Genomic DNA, 25,470 nt, shown 5'->3' with positions numbered 1-25,470 from the left:
GGGGCTCATGGGGGCCGGGGAGGCTGAGGGGGCTGACAGGGGGCTGAAGGAGGGTTGAGGGGGCTGCTGGGGGCGGAGGGGGGCTGAGGGAGAGCTGGGGGGCTGGAGGGGGCCGCGGGGGCTGAGGGGGGCTGAGGGGGGCGGCAGGGACATGCCGCCCTCAGTGGAACCGGCCAGCACCGGGCTGTGTCTCCTCGGGAGGGGCAGTCGCCGGGGGGCACGCTGACTGCCAAGCTGGGGACAGCGAGGACCACCAGCGGAGGCACGGCGGCACTCTCTTGAGCGTCAAAGCCCCTCAGTCCTGGAAAGACGCCCGTGGAAGCATCGAACGGCCTCCAAGAGCTTCACTCTGTAATGACTGTGACGTCCTAGCGGTGACTCAGAGCTGGCTGGTGTCGGGGCCCCCGTCGCCGGCGGCTGGCGGGAGCAGGACAGTCTCGAGACGGAAACTCAGACATTCTGCCCCTCCCAGCGGCATCTGAGCTGCTCGCCTCCGCCAGCCTGGATGCCGGCTTGTCCTTCCCGGTGACATGACGGGGGGCCCCGGAGCCGACCTGTCCTGGGGGTGCCAGCGAGTCCGGCAGTCCCAGGGACCGAGCGCGTGCGGGTTTCTGTAGGGCCATTAGCGTTTGAGGGATCCGTTTACGCACAGACGCTAGACTGCTCTGCTTTCTGGGATGTCAGTGCAGAGCCAACTGCCTAATGGGGGCCTCGCTGGGGGACAACACAGTCCTACAGGGGCAGAAGGTGACCGATTCATCCACCCTGCCCTGTGTGGACTGTACAGATCATTCCTGAAAGGAGCAGGGGGAGAGGGGAAGAAGAGGAGAAGAGGGAGAGGGGGAAGGGAGGAAGGGAAGGGGGGAAGGAGGAGGAGGAGGGGAGGGAGGAGGGGGACAGGGAGGGGAGGAGGGAAAGGAGGGGAGGAGGGGGAGGAGGGGAGGGGGAGGGAAGGAGAGGTGAGGAAGGGGGAAGGGGAAGACGTGGAAGGGGAGGAAGGGGCGGGGAGAAGAGGGGGAGGGGAGGAGGGGAGGACAAGGAGGGGAGGACAGAGGGGAGGAGGGAAAGGAGGGGGGAGGGGGGAGATAAGGAGGGTGAGGAAGGGGGAAGGGGAAGAGGTGGAGGGGGAGGTAGGGGAGGAGAGAGGAGGGGGAGGAGAAGAGGGAAAGGAGGGGAGGAGGGGAGGGGGAGGGAAGGAGAGATAAGGAAGGGGGAAGGGGAAGAGGTGGAGGGGGAGGTAGGGGAGGAGAGAGGAGGGGGAGGAGAAGAGGGAAAGGAGGGGAGGAGGGGAGGGGGAGGGAAGGAGAGATAAGGAAGGGGGAAGGGGAAGAGGTGGAGGGGGAGGAAGGGGAGGGGACAGGAGGGGGAGGGGAGGAGGGAAAGGAGGGGAGGAGGGGGAGGAGGGGAGGGGGAGGGAAGGAGAGACAAGGAAGGGGGAAGGGGAAGAGGTAGAGGGGGAGGAAGGGGAAGGGACAGGAGGGGGAGGGGAGGAGGGAAAGGAGGGGAGGAGGGGAGGGGGAGGGAAGGAGAGACAAGGAAGGGGGAAGGGGAAGAGGTGGAGGGGGAGGAGGGGAGGGGAGAGGAGGGGGAGTGGAGGAGGGAAAAGAGGGGAGGAGGGGGAGGAGGGGAGTGGAGAGGAGGGGGAGGGGAGGAGGGGGAGATAAGGGGAGGCAAGGAAGGGGGAAGGGGGAAAGGTGGAGGGGGAGAAGGGGGAGGGGGAGGGGGATGGGCGGAGGGGAAGAGAGGTGCCAAGCACCCCTGCCCACCTGTGGCCTCCAGGACGCATCCCTGCAGCCCATCTCCCACAGCAGGGTGAGGCCAGAGCCCTGAGGCCAAGGGCTGTGGGGGCGTCCGGTGGGCCGGCTCTCAGGGGGGTCCAAGGACCTGAGTGGGGCCAGGCCGCTGTCCTGTGGGGCATGGCCCCCGGCCTGTGCCCTCTCCCAGCCTGTAATTCCCCGGACGGCAGGCAGCTCACTCACGAGTCCTGATGCTACTCAAGCTGTACTTCCTGGGCTGTTGGAGCAGTGCCGACGAATACCCTACGGCACAGCCGCGGTGACACGGGGGCCGGGCGTGCACCTGCCTCGCGTGCACCTGCCTCGCGGTAGGCTCCTTCCCTCCCAAATGAAGACACCAGAGGTGTGCGGGGGGCCTGGGGGCTCGGAGGCACGGCCAGGGACGGCCGGAGGCGGAAAGGAGGCCAGCTCCAAGCTGGCCTGGGGGCACCCACGCCCCCTGGAGCCCCGTGCCCCAAGGCATCCCAAGCCATGGACTAGGGGTAAACTGAGGCCTGTGTGCCCCGAGGCAAGGAGAGCTTCCAAATCGTCAGAACTGGCTCTCAGAGCTCCACGCACAGAGGCAGTAAAGTCACCAGCAGAAGGTATTTGAACCAAATTCTCATGGGCTCCAATTACGGGACTTGCTGAGGCCAGGGCGCTTTCTGCCGAGCCCCGATACCCCAACCTTGACCCAAGCGAGGGGCACCGGCTTCATCACGCCCGAGGGTGGGCAGGGTTCCTCTCTGACCTTCGGGATCCCTCCCACGTGCCTGGCCCTGTCCCGTGTGGGTGCCGGTGCTGGAGGGCTGGGGGCCGCGGGGCTTTCGCCCCTTCTCACGCGTGGCGACTCCGGCCGGGCCCGCCCTGGGCTTTTGCACACGGTTCTCTCGTCTGTGAAGCGGGGACAATGCCCCTGCCTCCGTCGCGGCAGCACCGATCACTGCGATTACCGGTACAGGCTCTCCGTTTCCCTTACCCGGCTGTGGCTCCAATCTGATGCTCAGAGTTGTACGGGGTCTGTGATAAAAAGCGCCATCTGGCCCAAGTCGACTTCCAAAGAAGTTACAAGCACGTAATCTCGTGGTTCGTTCCTGCACAGCTGTGGCCCAGGCACCTCTGGTTCCGGGTCTCTCCGCGGACCCCCGCGCCGCTCTCTGCCCCGCCGCCTGGTCTGCACCTGCCGGGCCCCCCGTGTCCCGTGGTCGGTCTGGTTCCAGGCTGTGTGGGCAGTGCTTCTCTGGGGGCTAACGTGCGGTAGGGGGGAGGTGTGACCGTCTGGCCGGGCGGCTCAGGGCCAGCAGGGGCGCTGCCCGCACGTCACAGGGGAGCCAGCGGCTCCCTGCCTCCTCCCCAGAGGGACGAGCCCAACAGGAGAGGTTGGCAGCGACCTCTGACATCTCGGAAGACCAGGGGCCGAGCACCCGGGACGGGGAGGGCCCCGGCACCGATTTTGCCCCCCCCCACACCACAGAGGGCAGGCAGTTCTTAGATCGGGGTGGGGGGTGGGGGTGGAGAAGGAGGGGGTCCCCTCAAGAGGCTTCCTCAAGCTGCACATACCCACTCCCTCTGCTCCCGCACCCCCACCCTCTTCCACCTGCTTCCTCTCCCCCTTGGTTGGTGTCACCACATTTCGAGCTGCACACACGTCAGCAATTCTGCGCTGAGAGAGATCCAAAGGAAAAGGGGTTTCTCCTAGGCTTGCAGCCTGTTTCCTTTACGTCGTTTTAACTTGAGCCCGCATGTACTCTGCTGGCTGGGTAATCAGTCTTTTCACCGTTGCAATTCCACCATTAGAGATGCATTCCTTTGGGTGTTCCCCTCTTATAACATCCCTCCTCTAGACAGGTGCTCCTGCCCTGAGGTCACAGCGTAGGAGGGAGAGACAAAATACAAGAAATCGCAAGTGATACGGTGCTCTCAGGGTGACGGGGGCCGTGGGTGACGGGTTTGGGGGGTGGTGGGGGCTGGGGTGCAGGCTCTCATTCTCGTGTGACCACGGCTGTGCGGGAGGGAGGGAGGGGGGCCCGGGGCCTGCAAGTGGGAGCCCCGTGGAAGGAGGGGGCAGGTGAGGAGGCCGGGCCGGTGCACGGGGTGGGGTTGGTCGTCTTGTGGGGAAGAGCGAGGCAGGGGCGGGTGTGCCGCACAGCACCCCGTACCTCCTGCTCCGAGACGCAGCAAAGAAAGCAAGCCCGGGGGGCCCTGAAGTTGGAGGGATACGCTCATTCCCTCGACACGGCAAACGGACAAGGATTCGGGATAAGGATCAGGGTAATTCCAAAGAGCATTGTCTCCGGAATAAAAATAACAGGATGACGGGAAACCGCCCACAGCGCGTCGGCCGGAGTACCGGCGCCCTCGCACCTGTGCCCCCGGTCGCACGGCCCGACCCCCGCTCTCAAAACACCTCTGACGCTGCCCTGGTCTTGAACAGCATCCAGGGGGCCGCGGACGCAAGCCACTCGCTGGCTAGAACGTGCCCGCGCCCGCAGTTCCGCTCTGTATACGGACACAGAGGCAGACGTCTGGTTCATCTGGAGTTCTGGGTCTTGCTCCTGTCTGGCATCCATACGACGAAAACAGAACTCGGGGCCGTTTTCATTGTGCGCTCGTGGGGGCTGGGGCTGAGCCTCGGCCGCCTTTGCACACAGGCCTCTTCTCCCCCAGACGCGGGGATCCCAGACGACACCTGCACCGGCCCCGCCCCTGCTTCTCCTCCCGCTACAGCACAGGCCCAGCGCCCCCACAGAACTGCATCCAGACACCCCCTGCTGATCAGCCGGGTCTGGCCCTCCTGGGGCCGCCCCCTGGGGCCGGCTCCTGGGGCCACCCCGCAGCTTATGAGCTAGCACCAAAGCCCTAAACTCACCCTGGGGAGATAGCTTAACACTTTTGTTTCCCCACTGAGCTCCTGTCCTAAAGGGATTCTGTCCCGAAAGGACTCAAGGTACGGAAGACGCTTGGATACACGCGCTAAACTGCATCAGCTTGTGACTCAGCAGGGCACAGACACAGTAAAATACACGTAACTTGCCGCTTTAGGACTTGTGTTTCTGGTTTCAAGGTGCCCGCGGTGGCACGGCCACGGTCCCGGGGTATTTAGAGTGCGATGAGACTCTGCTTCGTGGCCTGGAGACCGTGTGCGGAGGAGGAACGTCATGGACCCGGCCGGGCGCCCTGTGTGACCCCAGATGCGGGGGGTGGGGGGGGTTCAAGGCGGCTGAAGCCTCTGGGGCGACACCCATCACGTGGCCACACGTCTCCAGAGTGCCTCGTTCACCCAGCCACCATGTACGAAGCACCCACTGTGTGCACACTCCATTCTGGAGGCTCACATCAGCGAACATCGGGGAGGCACACGCTCCCCACGACCCACGCGTGCTCCGTAAGAGCGAGAGCATCTGTCCTGCACGAGCGGTAACGAGGCTGATTCCGTTCGCCCCGAGGTCTCAGCACTTAATCTGGGTAAGCCGGGCTTGATTACAGAAGGAAGCACACCAACTGACGGCTCCTAACCCACAGAATGACGGTGGGGCCGGACGAGATGCTGTTTCCTCCCAAGTTCTCCAGCACGGCCTTCGGGGCGACGAGGCCAGCGGGGAGCCGCCCTGTTGAGCCCGAGAGCGCGACGAGTCCCGCTTTCTGCCTTGGTCTCCCCTCTGGGGAGGCGGCGACAGCTGGGGAGGGAGGGCCGTCCGCGTCCTCTCCTGGCCCAGCTCCTGCCCGCCGGCCGCTCCCGGCGGGGTGTGTCGGCCGGGGACGTGGCTCTCTGATGGGGTGTCTGTGCAGGAAGTTGCAGGCCTGAGGCGATCCTTGGCTGGCATCTGGGAACTTGGCTCAGGACAGTCCCTGCACTGATAAAGCACTGATGGGCTGTTCCTCTGGGAATCTGGAATTTCCACAGGTGGGGCTGGTCGCTGTGCCTGTGTGACCAGCTGCCCGCGAGACCGTGGGCTCTGAGTCTCGGGGGGCACTTCAACACGGCCCACGGGGTGCTGCATTTTGCCGTGGGGAGGGGTGCGGGGCTCAGGGAGAGCCTGGGCGTCTGGACACAGATGCCTCTGGACTCGCCCGACGGGGCCTTTCTCTTTGCGAGCGCGCTGTGAGTCCTGCCCACAGACCCTCCGCACGCCCCCTCCCAGGTTCTCACGGATGCCGCCCCGCCGTGGTCCGGCTGCGTGGAGGGTGCCCCGGGGTTCGGCCTTCTCAGCTGTTCTGGGTTGCGTTTGGAGACAGGGGCCAGCTGCGGGGCTGCTGGGCAGGGCTGGGTGCCCACACGGTGGACATGGGGGTAGAGCACCGGGCTTGCAGCCTATACAGGGACCAGGGTGAGCCAGAGAGCTCGCCCTGATCCCGGCCCCTCGGATTTACAGGCCGAGTTCACGGACACGAGGAGCAGCAGCTGCGCCGCGACCTGGTGTCAGAGGACCCCAAGCCGCATCCCCTTCCCGGCCACGGGGCCGCCTAGGGAGCCACACAGGAGGGGGCCGTCGCAGGCAGGGAGCACGTTCCTTAAGAAAGCGCGGACACCCGCGTGGCCGGGACGAGAACGAATTCTTCTTTTGTTGGGCTGTTGTTCTGCTGTCCGGCGGGGAGGCGGGGGGAGGAGGGGGCCTCCTCTGTCTGCACACGGACCCTGAAGTGTGAGGCCTCTGGGCCCCGGTACACACGGCCGTCGCGATGACACAACGCCCACCGAGGAACCCCGAGCCCTGAGAGGCAGACCAAGTCTGGACCGTCACCGCTCACGGCCTGAGCACACGTCCCTGGTGCCTCTGTCCCACCTCCCTGGAGGTGAGCGGAGCTGTGAGCCTCTCCCGCTGGCCACATGGGCTTCCGTTTCTGCTTGGTCTTTATTAATATTTCTCCAACCGTGTGCTCCCCGGAGGAACGGACCGAGCTGGTGTGTGGGCTCCAGACCTCTGGAGTAGCTCCCAGGTGTGCCGCCCGGCTGGGCTCTGAGGACGCGATCCGTCTGTCCCTCTGGGCATTTTCATGTCCGGAAGCTCTGCTCCCGGCTCCAGCCGGGACCCATGTGGGGCGGGTGTGGGTCGAGTATTACCGGGGCCAGACGGGAGGGGATGCCTGCCACCAGGGGTTCACAGGCAGCACAGGGTCTGGTGCTTCTTGCGGCCCCTGCTTTAGTTCGCCAAAATACCCCATTTCCTTTCTTCCCCTCCAGGCTGGCGTAAACACCTCTTAAAAGCAGGCACCACCGCGCACACGAACACATCAACGTCTCTTCCTCCTCCGGGGTTTTCTCACTCGGCAGGTGCGTCAGGCCGATGAGGAGGCTCCCGGCCTGGGCTGAGGTCTGACACCTGTTCAGATGCAGGCGCTTCTCGGCGGAGGTGCGCGGTGGGGTTACTGGCTGGCGCCGGGTGCTCTGAGAGCAGGTTGGGCGGGGAGAGCCTTGACGGGAGGGTTTCCAGAAGGAGGCGGCAGGGGCCGCGAAAGGAGGGGCCGGAGGGGCAACCGCGTCCAGACGGGCTTTCTGCGGCTGACCTTTCGCGGCCAGGGCACCGGCCGGGTCACACCCTGCCTCCGGGGGAACCGCCGGCCCGACTCACATGTCCCACCCCTTTCCCTGGGTGGGTGTGGGGAGGGGGGGGTCTAACGGTGCCCCCGGCAGTCAGGAGGCACTGAACAAAAATGCCTTTAAAAAGCAAGTTATTTGTTTCTCATTCAGAGAGAAAGATACACTCAATGAGGAAAAACTGAAAAACACAGGCGAGTACGATAAAAATAAATGATACGCATGTGCCCCCCCTCCAGGTGTTTTCCCGCTCATGCACCACAGCCGCGCCTCATGCACCCGTCTCCGGGCCGCGTCCTCGTGCGTAAGCGACAAGAACAGTGACCGTGAGTCCCTCACGAACCTTGTCTGTTTCTTCCTTGCTCCTGCTTAGGCAATTCCTGCCCTGGGAAGGAAACCCCACGGAAGAGACAGGGCCATGCACGCTCCGGACACACGGTGGGAACATCTCACGACATCGACGTGTCTATTCGTGTCCTCGCGACTGGGTTCAGGCCGGGGGATGTTCGGGAGACACAGGGCACCTCCTCACACAAGCCCGGAGTGACCGGAGGGTGACGCTCTCCACCCCCACCCCCTACAGCTCCTGCCAGCCCTGCCTGGCACGGTCACGGTCACGGTCACGGTCACAGTGCTGCTGGAGGGACTGCATGCCTCACGTGGAAGGAGACTTGTTTAAAGATGCAGGGAAGAAAAGACACTGAAAGTAAAGCAGGGAGAGGCGTGCGAGGTCTATGTCACTTGGTCTTGGAGAGGGGACCCAGGCCCCCGACAGGCCGGGCCGGCAGTGAGCGGCGCACCCCCCAGCGCCTGGGGGACCCCTCCCACCCAGACGGAGGCGGGTCTGGCATCCGCACCCACCCGCTGCCGCTCCCTCTGCTTCCCCCTTTCCCTCTTTCTCTTTCTGGCATTTTCTCCCCAACATCTTCCTATCCTGCCACACGCAGTACGGCCCACGGCGGGGCGTGGGATTTACTCGGCGGGCTCCTCGGTGCCGCAGGTCAAGTCACGCCCCCCGACTGGTGAGTCCAAGGACGTGGCCAGACCCTGGCAAAACCCAGGGATCTGCCTGGGATCCAAAACCCAAGGATCCAGCCCAGTCCCCCCGAGACGCCAACACAGGCAGGTCTTCACATGAGGACTGGATACGAACTCCAGAACGGTGGACGTGGCCGTGCACACCATTATCCTCTGCTGGGCCACTGCTGCCGTCCCAGCGCGGGGCACACTCTGTTCATTAACGGACAGTAACCCTGGGTACCAACGCCAGGGTGACGCCTACCGCTAGACCCCGAAATAGAAGCGAAAATTCATTTACTGTTCTTTACTTTTACTCTTTAGCTTCGGTGTGTAATGTAGAGACAGCGAAAGACCTAAAGAATAAAATGTTTCCCTAAAAGTCGGTTCCTTCCAAGCGCCGCGGAGGAAAATGTTTTAGTCGATAACATTGACGCACAGGTGACTTTTATGGTGTTAAAGCACCTTTAGACAAATCTTTACAGCACAGTGCAGCGTGCCCAAATTCAATCCGAACCAGAATAAAAATGAACTCGGACGAGAGGACAAGCGCCACCAAGGGAATGGAAAGTCACGGAACGAGAGCTCAGGGTGGACGGGCCAGCGCCTCCCAGGCATGGCGCAGATTTTGAGTATCCTTCTGAGGAACGGCTGATGCGGCTGATCAAACACGTCCAAACCAAGCCTCCAAGCCTCCGTTTGGTTCAGGATGAACTGACACTCACATTTGAACATGGGCGCCAACTTCCCCGAAGGAACAGCCACGGGGGGCGACTCGGTGCCTCTGCTGTGCCCCGTCGCTCTTCGGTGAACCGACAATTCCAGCCACCACGGTGAAGCCTGTGACTCAGTTTCCCCTTCGTTACCCCAACTCCTCTTCCTGGAAACGGACCAAAACACCCGCTTCCGGCGAGCCTCGCGGAGGGCACGCCGTCTGCCTCGTCAGTGGTCCCCGGACCACCCCTCCCTGGGGTCTCGGGACCCTCAAGCAGGTACCACTTAGAAGCAACACTTCCTTTTCCCGGTCACCAGGATGCAGATCTCCACGGTGAAGCCGTGTATCCAAGCTGGAGAGAGTAGGTGCCCACGCGGAGAGTGCCGGAACGCGCGGCCTAGACTCGCAGAGACCCGAGACCCTGACAACCCGCCCCTGTCCCTCCCAGAGGCTGCGAGCAGCTCTTCTCTCTCCGGGCGGCCGAGACAGGAGGCACCTGGTCACACGTGGTCACCCAGCCTGTTCCTCACGTGACCGGAACGGGAAGGGTCCAGTTTTGTGGGGGCGGGGGACCCCGCAGGTGCCGGAGTCACTCCCCTCTCTGCTCCTTACTCGCTGCCCGCGTTCCCATCACGCCGGGCGGGGACACCCACGCCCAAGCACCCCTGTGACCAGGCTTTGGTGCCACTGGCAGGGAGGAGGTGGGCAGCGGGCTGTCCTGACACCTGCCTCCTCCAACAACCCGCCCCTCTTGCTCTGCCTCTACTCCCAGAGTCTCAGGAGCTCAAAGACCAACCCCAGACTTGAATCGCAGATGTGGGGGTCAGGAGACCCCGGCCTGCAGGCCATTGTCAGCGGTCCCCACTCCGGCAGCTCCCGGTTCACGGCAGATGAAGGTTTCAGCCTGATTACAGACGGGGCCGTAAAGTCACCTCTGACGTTGCTCTGCCTCTGGCGTCACCTCCGAGACCGTTCCACCAGCAGGGGGTCACTTCCAAGACTGCTTTGCCCATGGGGTCACCTCTGAGGTCACTCCGCCCGCGGGGTCACCTCTGACATCGCTCTGCCTGTGGACATTCACCGCTGACTTTATTCTCCGCGGTTAAAAGTGAGCCACGTGCACCGTCAGCGGGAGGCTCGAATGTCATGAGGAAATAGCCTGAAGTGGCTCCTTCGATCTGCCCCCAAATAAGCGGGTCGGCGGGCAAATGCGGGGGGCCGGGGGCCCGGACGACCCCGCGGCCTGGATTTGCGTGGCCCTCCGCGTTCCTCCCCGCCGGAGCCTCAGCCGTCGGCAAGCGGGCCGTGCCGGCTGCGAGCCTGAGGACGGTGCTGGGGGCCCGCGGAGAGGGCACGGTGTGGCGGAGGTGATGACCAAACTACACGTCCTGTTTCCAGACATCCTCCCACACAGATGCTGTTAGTGGTCGTGGGTCCTCTCAGGTGTGGACAGCAGAGGGACGCTGGGTTTTAAGTGAGGAGCCGCTTTGTTGAATTGATATTAGTTAAAACCATCAATACTGTCTCTGAAAAGAGCTTTCAAGGCACGGAGAAATGTTCCCCACCATCGTGTCCGTCCCTGGCCCAGGGCGTCAGGACCCCGTGGGAGCAGGGGTCTGCCGGCCTGTCCCGGAGCCCAGCGCCTCGGCCACCGCCCGCCTCGGGGAAGGCAGATGGAATAATGTTCAGTTCACATCCGACCACCTTAGGTCCCGCATGGGGGGCTCCTGGTCCCCCGGGGGACAGCGCTCACCCCCGCTCGACCCTCCCGTGCACCTAGAGCAGGATGGGGAGACACGGAGTGCTCGCCCAAAATGGAGTTTTCAGGTGGGGTTGGAACCCCACCTTGCCTGGGGGCCCAGGGGGGGCCGCCAGGGAGAGACAGGGCTCCAGCCTGACCCCTGAGGGGCCAGCACACCGCCGTGCTCACACAGGCAAATGGGGGCAGGTGACCCCTGTGAGTGTGGACGCTGCCCCCGTACACAGGGTCAAATCCTGTTCTGCTGTTCCAGCCAGGGAGACCCGGGCCAGGGCCCGGCCCCCTCTGTGCCTGTGTCCTCACTGTTCGTCTCACAGGCCGTCATGAGAGCTTCACGGGTCAGGATGTGTGACAGAAACACAGGGACAGGGCCCAGCACGTCATCCGCCCCTGACAGTGCTGAGTGGTAACTGAGCCTGAATCCCCAGGAAACACTGAAGGTTAAGAAACCTCTCACCCTGTGTTCTGAGAAGCCCCCGGCGACCGTGACGTGGGGAAGATTCGGGCGCCCCCTGTTCACTTAGGACAAGGCCAGGCCGTGGCCCCGCAGACCTCCACCATTAGTGACTGATTTGTGCCTGTCCTATCGACCGACCGGAACAAAATGCCTGCTCACCCACTGGCTAAGACTGGCCCCTCCCTCCAGGTCCCGAGCAGAGGGCAGCCCGGCCTCGGTTGGCCCGGTCACACCAGCCGGCCACCCCTGTCTCCAAGGGGCTCTTCTGGCCTCGTTCACAGACACCGAATCTGCCGGCAGTAGGTGGGCCTTGAGGCACCAGCCTGCCCATCGAAGCCGCCCCTGCAAGCCAGGGGTCCTTCTGAACTCAAGTCCCTCCTTCCTGAGTCCCGATGGTGTTTAGGAGGCACACTGCACAAGCACTGGTTTCACCGTCACATGATCACAGCAGACCCCCAGCCCGCCAGTCTGGCCAGATTCGCAAACGCTTCTGCACCGGTTCCCGATGCCAAACCCTTTGAAGAGGCAGTCCCGACAAACACGAAGCTTTCATGCTTAGCCCGGGTTAGCACAGCGGACTCGGCCTCACCAGGCCTGGCCCTCGCCTGAGATCAACGGTGTTCCTTCACGTGGTCTGAGGCTTCGAGGCGAGATGAATTTGCACCACCCTGAGCAGTGATCTCGCTTCTTCCGCGGAATCCCAGATGCCCTCTTGTTTATTGTCATGGTTCCTGTCACAGAGATCAGGGTACAGACGTAGAAGCCGCCTGGGCAGTGCGGGCGGGGGGCTCCTTCCTAAGTCGGCTTGCTCCCAGGCTGATTCCTCCCCCTTGGTGAAATCATCACTTTTACCCTTCTTATGAAGTCATCTGGCTCCACGGCACTCACAATATCCCGTGTTGCTTCAGCCTCAGTAGCCGACGCCAGCCTCCGGCCGGCCCCGAACACATTCCTGTTCACGCCCAACTTCCGCCGCCATTTTCTCAGCTGTGGGAAGTGGCTCCTAAGTACCCACGAGAGTGGCCTCAGAGCGCGTCCCTGCAGACCTCACGAGGGTCTTGCCTTTTCAGCCGCTCCTGCCCTCCAGGCCTGGCATAGACGGACCTGGATTTCTGGGTAGAGGGGAACAGATCCGCCCTGAACACATTGTACTCCTGTGTTCTTTCCTGCACGGGGAATCGGCCTTGGCTACGTTTCCAGCCACGCAGGCCGACTCACCAACCACCTCGTCCAGCCCTGAGCAGGCCTGGAGGCTCCCGCTGGGCAGCAGGGCCGGAGGGAGGGAGGGAGGCTGGCGGGCCGGAGCTCGGAACCGGAAAGTAACTCGCGGGTTCATGACAGAATTAAACCCGGGACCCAGAGCTCCCACCAGCTGAGCTAAGTCGGCGAGGCTGGCTCCAGGGGCTGGAAAGGCCGTGAATCACCGAGAAGGCGGCGCAGTCACGAGGCTGTGGCTCCAGGACCCCGCGCTGACCCCCCAGGCACGGACAGCTGTGAGGGTCAGACACCCAGGCTGGACAGCGGAAGCAACTGGGAGGGAGACTCTCACACTGTGACGTCCCAACGGCTGCCGGCCGTCCCTCTGAGAGAGAGGCACCAGTTCCGTCCCCAGAGAAAGCATTGGGGAAACGAGGATCCAAGAAACGATCTCACAACAGCTCGTCAACGTTCAGCCCCTTTCCGGCACGAGAATGTCCAGTTCAGAGAGAAGAATCAGAGGAAAACGCGATGAGGGGAAATGCTTAGTCCTCTTTCCTTAGAGAGCAGAGGGGCCAGGTGGCGGAACATGCCGGTTCCTTCAACAGGACGCGTGTGCACGGCGGTGTCGGCCTGCGTGGAGTTGGTAGAGCGCACGGGTTTGCCGTGGTAGCAGGAAGTGTTACAATGGAAACTTCCCGTGAGACGCAGGAAACCCTCGGAGCACTGTCGGCAAACGGCCCGGGCGCTCTGACCGCGGGTACCCCGAGGGATGCGTCACACGCACATCCGGACTTGCTGTGACTCAGGACGGGCCTGGCCTGAGTCGAGTGGCCAGGTTACATCGTGTTTCCATAACTGAGCAGGAAACAGTCTCGACGGCGAGAACTCCTCGAGTTCGGAACATGCGGTATCCCACAGACAAATAAGGTTCCGGCACCCGCTAACCGCAGGGAACGCGCCTGGCAACATCACGCCGCACCCACGCGCACCCACGGCTCGGACCCCTGCTTCCGCTTCTCTTCCACTTCTGAGTCGGAGAAGCGTTCCTGCCCCCTGGTCTTGAGCGGCGCTGGAAGGTGCTGCCCTCGGAGGGTGTCCTCCGCCCTCCCTGCGTTCCTCCAGGTAGAAGAGCGCGGCCGAGGAGACTGCGTCTTGCGGCGGAGGGGGGGCCGGGCCGCGGGGCGCGTCTGCTCTCTCACCCCGTCGCGGAGCGAACGCCCCAAGCGGAAGACACATAAATGCAGAGGAGGAGAAAGAGGTGGGGGTGGGCACTTGTAGTCCTTCTTTCAAGGAATATTCCTAAATTCTGCTTTCAGGGCAGGACACAGGGCGGCACCTCACACGTTCCGTGGCTTCTGGCCCCGAGTGGCTCTTCCTGTCACAAGCTCTCGACAGACGCGGGAAAGGCGGCCCGGGGCACAAGAGGCACAGGACCAGGTGTCGGGGGCGGGCACCCGCCCCCACCCCCAGGGAGTCTCGATGCCCTGCCAGTAAGAGGCCGGGGGTGGGTGACACGCCTTAAGGGCTCTGCATTTCCCCCTGTCCACCCCTCGCCTCTCTGCACAGCAGGAGAAGCCCCCGAATGATGCCACGCCCGGCTCAGTGCCACGAAAGGCGGCACACAGGGAGCTGAGCCCCGCCTCGCCGAACAAAGACCCCCGACCACGCCGAGCAGCCTCAGCTGGCTGACACGGACCCCAGAAGCTGGTGGGCAGGGAGGGAGCCCGATGGGGCCACACACGGGGTCCCAGCACAGGGAGGGAGTGCACGGGCGTCTTGGCATTTGGGAGCAAGCCCGCCAGGCCGGTGCCCGGCTGTACGCAGAGCTAACAAACCTGGGGCGTGCGGGCTCAGCGCGCAGAGTGGCCAGACCAGTGACGGGGTCAGGATATTTTCCAGAGTCCGTCGAATTGATAGGTGACCGTTTTCCAGGGGAAACTCTTGCCTCCCCAGACATGAAATCAACCAACTGAGCTTGTGAAAAGGCGTCGGTGGACAGGCAGGCAGCAGGGTTGCGGAGTGAGCACGGAGGTGCAGACGGAAGAAACGCAGTCTGACCCGGGCGCCGGGGTGGGGGTGGGTGGGGACCGGGGTGACCTTGGGTGAGCAGGATCGGGGACAGCGCGGAAGGGACCTCCTGTCTACGTGCAGGGGTGGAGGGTAGGGTCAGCACGCGTGTGTGTGCACACTGCCCGTGCCCTGGGAGCATGACCCTGGTGTGGGGGCTCCAGAACCCGTTGCCCCTCCGGTCTCCTGTGGACTTTCAAGGGTAATTGTCTTAGTCGGTGCCGAAGTTTCTGGGTGGATGCTTCACGGTCAGGGAGGGGGCTCGGCACACGGTCTGGCTCGCAGGCGGGAGGCAGGAGGCAGGAGGGGGGAGCAGACAGGCCTGCTGGGGTGTCAGGGTGGAGGGAGTCATGGGGTGGGGGCTCCCCACCCTCCCACCTCCAGAACCCGTTTCTGTCCCTGAGGGCGCGCCCCACGCGCCCACCCCTACCCCCACCCCCAGGCGAGTGCGTGCTCTGCAAGCATGGGCTTCGAGGCACCAGGAGCCAGGGCTCCGCGTGGACACATGTGTCCACGTCACGGACCTGCCACGACCGATGCGTGATCTTGGCAGGCTCCCTGATCCCTGTCCATTTCTGTTTCTGTGTTTATGACCGAGCAATTGTAATCGTTCTTTCATAATGGTCTTGTAGGAGCTAAATAAAATCACATATATGAAAGCTTGGCACAGCGCCAGGAAGAGCTGCGTAAACATTGGAAAAGCGGTGGGAACAGCGGTGGGAAAAAGAGGTCTGTTGTGCTGAGTTGGACGGATGTTCGGAGACGATGCTCCAGGCGCTGCCTCGTCTGTAACTGCGCCTTCACAGAGGTACCGGGTGACCCTGCCCACTCGGGGCGTCCGGGAGCTGCCCCGGCCCTGAGCGCGCACCCCCACCCCGTCACCCGTGACACCCACCCCCGCCCCCGGCAGACGGCAGAGATGGCGAGCAGGTGCTCCCTGAGGCCAGAACGCACGCCCCTCCGCCCCCGCCCGGCCCCAGGCACGCCTGGGTACTGAGCCACGGTCAACGAGCACCCATGTCACTGCCACAGCCACGGCACCCACGTGAGGCGGGGGGCAGACGGCAGGGGGTCGCAGACGGCCCCCACACAGCCCGCCGAGGGGCCCGTCCCGGGAGACCGGGGTGCAGGGGCGAGGGCCAGCCTGGCGAGGGGAAGCCTCGGAGACCCCCGTCCCAGAGCCGAAGATGCCGGCCGCGGGGGGGCCACCTCGTCCACCAGGGGACAGGTCGGTGCGGACGGGGCGTCTGGTGCCCGGCTCCAGCCCCGAGGCCAAGACCAGGGACCGGTGAGGCGACAAGACGCAGGTCCAAGGCCCAGCGGGCACCTGGCCCTGCAAGCCGGGGTGGGAACCAGGCAGGGGGCGCTGCCGGCCCTCCGCCCCCACGTGCCCCTGCACTGCCCCCCCCCCACTCCCCCACTCCCCCACCCCCCCGCGTCCCCATGCCCCGCCCCCGCCCCCAGGCCCACGACCCTGCGCCACCCCCCACCCCCAGCCCCACGCCGGGTCCTGCAGCCCGTGCTCAGCTCCCCCTGGACTCAGGTTTCCGACATGCGTGTCAAGCAGCCCCTCCAAACGTACCAGGTTTACAGATTATCCCCGGACTTGGGGAACGACGGTCTGTGTCATCACCGGCCACAGGTGGCAGAATCACTCAGCTTGTGCTTCTTTCTGCTGCCTCCCGACTTGTGCGAGGACCGGGATTTCCTCCTTCCCCAGACTTTTGCTTTTCACGGGGTCAGTAGTCATTGCCACGAGCTATTGATTGGATTTGGATCCCCCACTCGGTCACCTGGGCCTCCGTCACCTGGGCCTCTGTCACCTGGGCCTGTCACCTGGCCCCTCGGTCACCTGGGCCCTCGGTCACCTGAGCCTCGGTCACCTGGGCCTGTCACCTGGGCCCTCGGTCACCTGGGCCTCTGTCACCTGGCCCCTGATCACCTGGGCCTCTGTCACCTGGCCCCTCGGTCACCTGGGCCCTCAGTCACCTGAGCCTCGGTCACCTGGGCCTGTCACCTGGGCCCTCGGTCACCTGGGCCTCTGTCACCTGGCCCCTGATCACCTGGGCCTCTGTCACCTGGCCCCTCGGTCAGCTGGGCCTCTGTCACCTGGGCCTGTCACCTGGCCCCTCGGTCACCTGGACCTCTGCCACCTGGTCCCTGATCACCTGGGCCTCTGTCACCTGGACCCTCAGTCACCTGGGCCTCTGTCACCTGGGCCCTTGGTCACCTGGGCCTCTGTCACCTGGCACCTGATCATCTGGGCCCTTGGTCACCTGGGTCTCTGTCACCTGGGCCTGTCATCTGGCCCCTCGGTCACCTGGACCTCTGCCACCTGGCCCCTGATCACCTGGGCCTCTGTCACCTGGCCCCTCAGTCACCTGGGCCTCTGTCACCTGGGCCTGTCATCTGGCCCCTCGGTCACCTGGGCCTCTGTCACCTGGCCCCTGATCACCTGGGCCTCTGTCACCTGGGCCTGTCACCTGGCCCCTCGGTCACCTGGGCCTCTGTCACCTGGGCCCTTGGTCACCTGACCCCTCCAACGGGGAGGCCGTGGAAGCCTTTGGTGGGCTCAACTCTTCTCCCCGGGAAGCAGCCCCTGGACGCCAGGCTCCTCTGTTCCCGCCCCCGCCACCCCCTCCCTGGCAGGAGGCCAGGGCAGCCGGGCGAGGAGGGCTCCAGATATGGCGGCTGGGGTGTGCGACATTAGCAGCACAAGCACGTACACCAGACAAGCCCCAACCTCCTACCTCCCGGTGCTTCTTGCTGATTTTTCTCACCAATTTAATACCAGTCCAGTATCATTTAAATAAACACGGTTTTGAAAAGCTGCCTAAATATCTAACTTGTCATAAAGTTTGAGGACCGCACGGTTTAAGCATGGGGCTGGTTTACTCTGACTCTGGGGTCAGACTCCCGAGGGCACGGGCTAACTGCTTCTGTCCCCTGAGCAGAGCGCTGATGCTGGCGTGTGTGTTGATCAGAGACCCTCGGTGGCGGCAGGGGCACTCATGCCCTCGGTGCGGTTTATGGGACCGCGAGCAGACAGCTGGAAACGATCGGGCCCCCTGGGCTGGGCAGGTGTCCAGACCGCGCTTCGCCAGCCCCCTGGGAGCCGTGACAGGGGCACGGGGGCCGCCCTGCTCCATGGCCGCACGCCTGCCGTTTCCGAAACAAAAGCAGCCCCTCGCTTCCAGAGACTTGGAAACAGGAACTCGCACGGCAGAAGCACACTTAGAAGAGACGCCCACATCCACAGTGGCAAGGGTGCTCAGGACCTGAGCCCGCCCGGCTTCCTCTCGCTCGGCCGCGGGAGCTGGCAGGAGCATCACACACGTCCCGGGGCTGCGCCTGGGGCGCAGGCGGCAGCGAGGTCCTCTGCTGGCCCCGCACACGATAGCACGAGACCGCGGGGACCTGGGGCCGCCGCTCAGAACCGGCCTCGTCTACGAACGGGTGACACGATTCACACCCAGGACCGGGGTAGGAGCGAGGCTTCTCCCGTCGTGCCCCCCACCGCCGGCCCTGCAGGGGCTAAGCCAGGGAAGGTGGCAATTCCTCGGAAGCTGGGGGGCCCTGACTTGGGGGCGCTGGGGGCGCCAGTGGCCGAGTTCCCCAGGGAACCCAGCAGACTGGATCTTGAGGTCAGGACCGCCTCCTCTCTGCCACGAAGAAAGACACTCGGGCTAGACCCCACGCCTCCCGCTCCTGGGGGCATCACGTGGTCAGATCACCCTGCCAGGATCTGACCCGGTTGGGGGCGCTCACCACAGGTCCCCAGGAACTGCTCACAGACATGACGTCCCCTGCAGCGTCCCCAGCACGGAGGGCCCCTCCGTGGACGGCAGCCACACACGGAGGCACACCCCCACGCGCACACGCAGGCACATCCATACGCGAGAGCCCACACGCACACACCGCGGGGCCCCTTCCCCGCGCTTGGCTTCCTGCCTCTGTTTTCCCTGCTGGCGTGTGAAAGTTGTGGATTTGAGTAGAGTTGGTGGGAACCTGGAAACAGTACAGATTCTAGGAGGTCAGCGACTTCTAAGTAATGCCTGCATTTGATGGGGAACAAAATCACCATTCTCTGGCGAGCTGATCCTGTTTGGTGATATGAAGTCGGAAGGTCCTGAGACTGATTTTGTTACCCGAGTGACTCTGTAAGATAATGGAATGGTGGGGGGCCTGGGTGGCTCAGCCGGTCGAGTGACCGACTCCTGATTTCGGGTCAGGTCGTGATCTCACGGTTCATGGGTTCGAGCCCCATGTCGGGCTCTGTGCTGACAGTGTGGAGCCTGCTTGGGATTCTCTCTCTCCTGATCTCTCTACCCCCACTCTCAAAGTAAACTTTAAAAAATAAAATGAAGTAAAACAAAACCAAACCAAAATAAAACAAAATAAAGGGACAGAACTGTCCAGGCCAAGTCCTCGGCGGCCTCTCCGGGAGCGGAGTCGTGGAGGAAGTTCTTCCCGGAAGCCGACCCGTGGCCACCAGGACCTTCAGCCCTGCTGGCAGGAGGGTGGAGACACGGGGTCAGAGGATAAGGAAACATGGCTTATGTGTCCCTGAGCCCGGGGTGCGGACGCCCTCACCATGGCCCAAGGGGGCCGGACCGGGCCACGTCTGTATTTCAGGCCCTCCTGTCCTTCGCACCACGAGTGCATTGCAGGCAGGACGCAGTCTGGGATGAAGGACCGGAACCCAAAGCGTGGAGACAAACGGGACAAAGTGAGTCGGGACCCGTGGCTCAGCAGGCCAGCTGCCCACGCCGTGGGTGCGGCTTGCTTTAGTGGACGAAGCTCAGGGGCACCGTGGCCGCCCGGGGTGAGGGCGAGTGGACGTGCCTTCCCGCCTTGCATCGGAAGGTGAGGGCCGCACAGGGCTCTGCGCCGCGGGGTCCCGAGTGGAAAGCTTATGCCACGGGCCCTCCTCTGCCTGCCCTGTGCCCTTGCTGGATGCTGGACACCTGTCACCACGACCTAACCGCTACCTCCGTTCTCCCTCTCTTCCCACGGCCACTGGAGGATCTTTCTGGAGCACACACCTGACCATATCATTTTTACCTGCAACCTTATAGTATGTGTAGGACCTTAAGCAAAGGCTCACACGCCTGAGTGGACACGGCCGGCGGGAGGAGGTTCCCGCCCCCTTGCCTTTGCTCCGGCTGTCCCTGTCCACAAGCCCACGCAGGCACACCTCCCTCCGAGGCCCGGCCTGGCCACCCCTCCTCCAGGCCCACTGCGCAGACCACACTGCATTGGAGCCTCTGTCTCTACAGCAGGCTCTGAGCTCGGGGGTGGGGTGGGGGGGGCAGTGCATCTTAGCCCGTGACACTCGGAGCCCTGGGTGCAGATGATGGAGGAGGAGCTCAGCGCTGCGCCCCAGTGCGTGCCACCCGCCCACCGAGGTGCCGTGATGACAGGGACCAAGGGGGGCCGACCCTGGCTTTTCCACTGTGTCCTGAAGGCTGTGGGATGGGCCTGGATCCCGGGAATGGCTCTGGTGCCCCGGTGCCAGCTGGCACCCACCGCAGGTGTGTGTGCTGTCTGATCCCTGGTGCTGGGGTGGACGGGGCTAGAAGTTCCTTCCATCCGTGCCCCGTGGCCGCCCTCCCATCCGGGCTGTTACAGAAGGGACGGGTGCGGCAGCCCGTGTAGGAACGAGGACCTTCCCAGGACAGCCCGGGGCCGGATGCTGTGTGCCGAACAGACAGCCCTCGGGCCCGTCTCACCGTGGCTGAGAGCTGCCCCCCCCCCCCACCGCCCGCAGGGATTTCAGGCCACCAGGCAAGGCCACCTGGACCGACGCGCTTCTGCCCACGTGCTCGCTGATGCTGAAGCATCTTTAATACACAGCAACGCCCGTGTCCCCCGGTAAGGAAGGTGATCGAGGCTGAAGGGCCGCGTGATGGTAAATTTTATGTACAAATGTGACTAGTACTTAGGTACTCGGTAAACCTCAGTTGAGATGTTGCCGTGAAGGTATTTTTAGATGAGAGGAACACTTCAATCAGGGAACCTAGAATAAGGTAGGTTGCCTTCCACACTGTTGGGGGCAGGGAGCGGGGCTGACCTTACCTGGGGAAGCCCTGAACAGAGAAAAGACGGACCACCCAAAGAAGAGGGAGTTCTGTCTCCAGGCGGCCTCTGGACTCGGCTGCAGACCAACTCTTTTTGGAGTCTCCAGCCTGGTGGCCAGCTCGGCCGATTTCAGACTTGCTGGCCCCCACGACTGCATGAGCCAATGCCTTAAAATACCCACCCCTCCCTGGCATCCATGACTGGTCTTGTTTCTCTGGAGAGCTTGGGCTCATGTGGCCAGTTTTCTCAGGACAGGTGGCCGCACCCACAGAAAGTGGCATCAGGGACAGGGCTGCTTCTGGATCCCTTCCCGAGGAGGGGGCCTCGGGCATCTGTAGTGGTACCACAGGGAGGGAATAACACAGAAGGTGCCCCAGGCCAGGGCACAGAGAGGGACCGTGCGCACCCCCAGTTTGCCCAGGGCTCGTGCTGAGTGACCTGGAAGTTACTGGAACACACTTGGTAACGCACCAGGTTGGATTTCAGTGGTTCTACTGACACATCAGGAAAACAACTGCCAACCCAACCCTCCCGAGAATCGGCCACGTGGAAATGCAGGATTTCTGCAGACTTCTGTTACAAGGACCCACAGGGCAGCCGATGTGCTGGCGGTGGGCGGCCACATCTGGTCCTTCAACGATAACGTATCTAGGAACACGTCTCTCTGGAAAGGTAGAGATGTCTACAAAGAAAGCCACAAAACTGTATCAAAGCCCAAAACAGGTTGTGTATAAATGGGACAATTAATCACGCTTCCGTATCAAAAGACTTTCAATTGTGAAAGGTCAGTCCATTCCACAATAACTTCTTAATTTTAATAATGAAAATACATTTCTAGTGAGACTCCTACTCGGGTGTGTTTTGTGTGTGATTGTGAGAGCACGTGTGTGTGTGTGTGTGTGTGTGTGTGTGTGTGTGTGTGTGTGTGACTTGATAATCTGGTTCTGAAGATCATTTGGATTCCAGCTCTGGAGGAATAAACATTTAGAAATGGCCAAGAAATCGCGGAAAGCCGAGCGAACAATCTGCACTATTAGAGCGGGTGGTGAGGTACGAAGGTGACGTCAGCCGCCATGAGACTATGCATTCAGGTCAGTGGAATAGATCGTCCAGAAGGAGATCCGATTACACAAAGGGATTGAGAGACAAAAGTGCCATTTCACACTGATGAGTAAGGAACGAATTACCCAGTAAATGCAGTTGGGAAAATGAGATACCCTTTTGCAAAAAAATGAAGTGTAACTCCTACCATGGTCCGCGTAAAACAGATCAAAATATAAACGTAAAAAACAATTAACTACAAAACGATTAGAAGAAAATATAAAATACTTGTTTACCTTGGGGCTAGCTTATCATAATACTTGAGCTATTTTTAAAATTTTTTTACTATAATTTATTGCCAGGTTGGCTAACACACAGCATATACAGCGTGCTATTGGTTTTGGGGGTAGATTTCCGTGATTCATCACTTACATACAACACCCAGTAACACCTGAGCTATTTTTAAAAATCCAGGAGTCTTGGGGCCCCTGGGTGGCTCAGTCAAGGAAGCATCTGGTTCTTCGTTTCGGCTCAGGTAGTGATCTCTCTGTTTTGTAAGTTCAAGCCCCACATCAGGCTCCGCACTGGCAGCACATAGCCTGCTTGGGATTCTCTCTCTCTCCTCTCTCTCTCTCTGTCCCTCCCCCACTCAAGCAGTTTCTCTCTCTTTAAAATTAAATAAATAGGGGCGCCTGCGTGGCTCATTCAGTTAAGCATCCAACTTCAGCTCAGGTCAGGATCTCACGGTTTACGGGTTCCAGCCCCGCATCGGGCTCTGTGCTGACAGCTCAGAGCCTGGAGCCTGCTTCGGATTCTATGTCTCCCTCTCTCTCTGCCCCTCCCCTGCTCATGCTCTCTCACAAATAAATAAATAAACTTAAATTTTTTTTAATAAAAATTTTTAAAAATCCAGGAGTCTTGAAAGGTTAACATCTCTGACTTACAAACGGCTCCTATAACTCAGTAAGGAGAAAAATAAACGTGAGCACAGACTGTGATCAGGTCAATCACAGGAGGGGACATACAACCAGAAATAAGTGCACAGAAAGATGTTTAACTTTGTAATAATTTAAAAAAAATTAAACGGTATTTTGCCCATCACATTGAGAATAGTTAAAAAGTCTGATAATACCTCTTTTTTCATATACTGCTATCACATGCAGAAACTGGTAAAGCCCTCTTACAGGGTAATTTTGCAGTAAAAATGCACAACTCTATGAGCAAAAACCCTGTGCCTCAGAGCCTAATTTATAAATACGGTACGCATGCGCGTACTCATACAAGAACAACAGCCATCTGCAGCCGCACAAAAGAAGCTGTGATGTCACCAGAAGGGACACCTGCGTCCAGGCTCCGATGGGAAGAGAGCTCCACGTTCCACTGCTTCTTGTCAAGGGTCTTAAGCAAACATAGAACAATAGCCAACAGCCGATTTCCTTTGGAAAACAAAACAAAATCCAACGAGAAATAACAATCCGATCCCAAGGCCCCTGGGGCAGGGCCTTGGGGACCTGAGGTGCCCACTGCGCGTGCGTTTCATGCTTGGGATTAATGTGGGGGGGCCTCGGGCTGCGGTGGGCTGGGGGCTCGTGGGATGAGACCCTTGGCGCTTGAGACTCAGAGTACGGCGTGCTGGGGGCTGGGACCATCTACCTTCTCTGCTTGTGCTCTTCTAGAGTTTTTGAGGGAGAGGCCTGGCCCAGGGCAGCGAGACACTGGGGGAAGTGCGCGGTGGGGACACGGCCGTGAGGTCAGGGCTTGCGTGGCCAGAGGTGAGCTCGTCACGTGCTGCTCTTCAAGGCACGTGCCCCCGTGCAGGGGAGGCGGCCCCAGGGCTGCCCACCGAAGTCATCCTCCCGCTGCTTGGGGACCTCCTCCCCCAGCACTGGCCATAGCTCACAGGCTCAAAACGAAGGCAGCCCCTCAGGCTTGCTTATTTTCCCCAAATCACCCTTTTAACCAAGAGCTTCCTCTTGGCTTAAAAAAAATTTTTTTTTAATGTTTATTTGTTTTTGTGTCTGTGAGAGAGAGAGAGAGAGAGAGAGAGAGAGAGAGAGAGAGAGGAGGGGAGGGGCAGAGAGAGGGAGACACAGAATCTGAAGCAGCTCTAGGCTCTGAGCCGTCAGCACAGAGCCCGATGTGGGGCTCGAACCCACGAGATCATGACCTGAGCCGAAGCTGGCCGCTCAACCGACTGAGCCCCCCAGGCGCCCCTCCTCTTGGCTTTTACGGTAATTTGGTAAGAGAAAGAGTTTCAGCTCCAACCTTGCTCAGAACTTACACCACTCTTGCTTCTGCTCCGCGGAAAACACAAATGACTACTGTCGGCATTTTCTGCCGCTGGGCCATCTTTCTCAGGGGCCTGCTCTTTCCAAAGAAGCCTGGCATCCGAGCGGCCCTCCATCTGTCACCTTCCCAGTTGGGCATTTTCCGGCCTTGAGGGGACCTTATTCCCTGTCCTCAATGGAGTGGCTCCTGGCAATGGCTTGCTCCTCTCTTGACTTCTGCAGGGCCTGGAGACTGGCACCAAGACCCCCCCCCCCCCGCCCCCACCCAGGGCCCCGAGCTGAGGAAGGGGCTCAGAAGTGCCCTGCAAGGGACCGGATCTGGCGAAGAGTCCTCGGCTATTCCCTTGACCTTCACCTACCCAGAGATCGGTGACGTCCCCTCCCTCTGGGCTGTGTGTAGATGGGGAGAGCGAGGGACCAGAGGGCTGTCGTGTGCGGACCAGGAGCAGACCATCCTCCCCGGGGGCCCAGCCCGGGTAGCTGTGAGGTCTCTGTGTCCCTCCCCGCCCTGGCCACCAGCTGGGGCAGGGCCTCGGGGACCTGAGGCACTCACCGAGCGGTGTTCACATGGATGGATACACATCTCTCCTGGCAGCCACGTGGCAGCGAGACCTCTCTGCCCCACGTCGGGTGTGCTGTGGCTCCCGTGGCAGGGTGCTCCCTGCCAGCACAGGGTGTGACCTCCCAGCAAGGAGAGCCAGAGGGTCTGGAGACCACTGGGACCTGTGCCTTCACAAAACGGCACAAGCTTGGGCACTTATTCATGAGCTCTACGTTTTAAGGCATCGCCAGTAATGTCACGTAAGGAATCAATGCACGCTCAGCTCCAACCGCAGAGCCCCGCTGGGGCGGATGGATTTCTCTGCCGCGCTCACACGGCCACAGACGCAGTTTTAAAACCCACCTCTTTTTTCGAAAGCTGAGGCTAGGGACCTGGGCTTAGGATTAATCAACAGTGATGAGGCAGATAAACGGGATAAACTTTCTACATATGCTGCGGGGTTTCCCCTCCAGTTTAACGGAGCCCCTCTGCGGCGTGCCGCTTGGGGTGTAGTGCTGTCTGTGACCCGCTTTCCGGGTGGGCATGGGGACAGCCATCCAGCTGTGAGTCTCTGGAATCTGAAAACAGCAAACACGCTATTCTCCCTGAGAGTGAACGTCACCGATGAAAATCAACTGCTGGGTTTTCCAGAAAAGTGTAATCGCTACTTTACATGAGATTGCAGACATCAGCGTCCACGTCAAGGATGGTGGTGGATGCCATGTTATTTTGGGGGGCTCCGTGGGCTCCCCTGCGGTGCCAGCATGAGGTAGCTGTGTTTCTGGAGGTGTGGTTTCACTCTTGAGATTGTTCAGAGGGACGAGGATCAGAGAAGCCCAGAAATCTTGGGCAGGACGGGATCGAGGGATTGCCCAGCAATGGTCGGATTGTGCGTGTTTTTGGGAGCACACCTCCCGGCTGAAATGGGCGACAGATCACAGTCATGTCTGGAGGGGGACCCCCCCCCGCAGGGGCCTGCCCTCAGGGCCCTCC

The 25,470-nt window shown here is 61.5% G+C and overlaps 1 protein-coding gene across 6 annotated transcripts in view; it reads right to left on the bottom strand.

Moving 5' to 3' along the window:
* PTPRN2 (protein tyrosine phosphatase receptor type N2) overlaps window positions 1–25,470 on the bottom strand; it is a 799,963-nt gene that overhangs the window by 169,398 nt on the left and 605,095 nt on the right. The window lies entirely within an intron of this gene.

This window comes from Acinonyx jubatus, chromosome A2 (assembly GCF_027475565.1).
Source record: "Acinonyx jubatus isolate Ajub_Pintada_27869175 chromosome A2, VMU_Ajub_asm_v1.0, whole genome shotgun sequence".
Lineage (NCBI taxonomy): Eukaryota > Metazoa > Chordata > Mammalia > Carnivora > Felidae > Acinonyx > Acinonyx jubatus.
The sequence above is the reverse complement of the archived record's forward strand: the minus strand, read 5'-3'. Positions and strand labels throughout refer to the sequence as shown.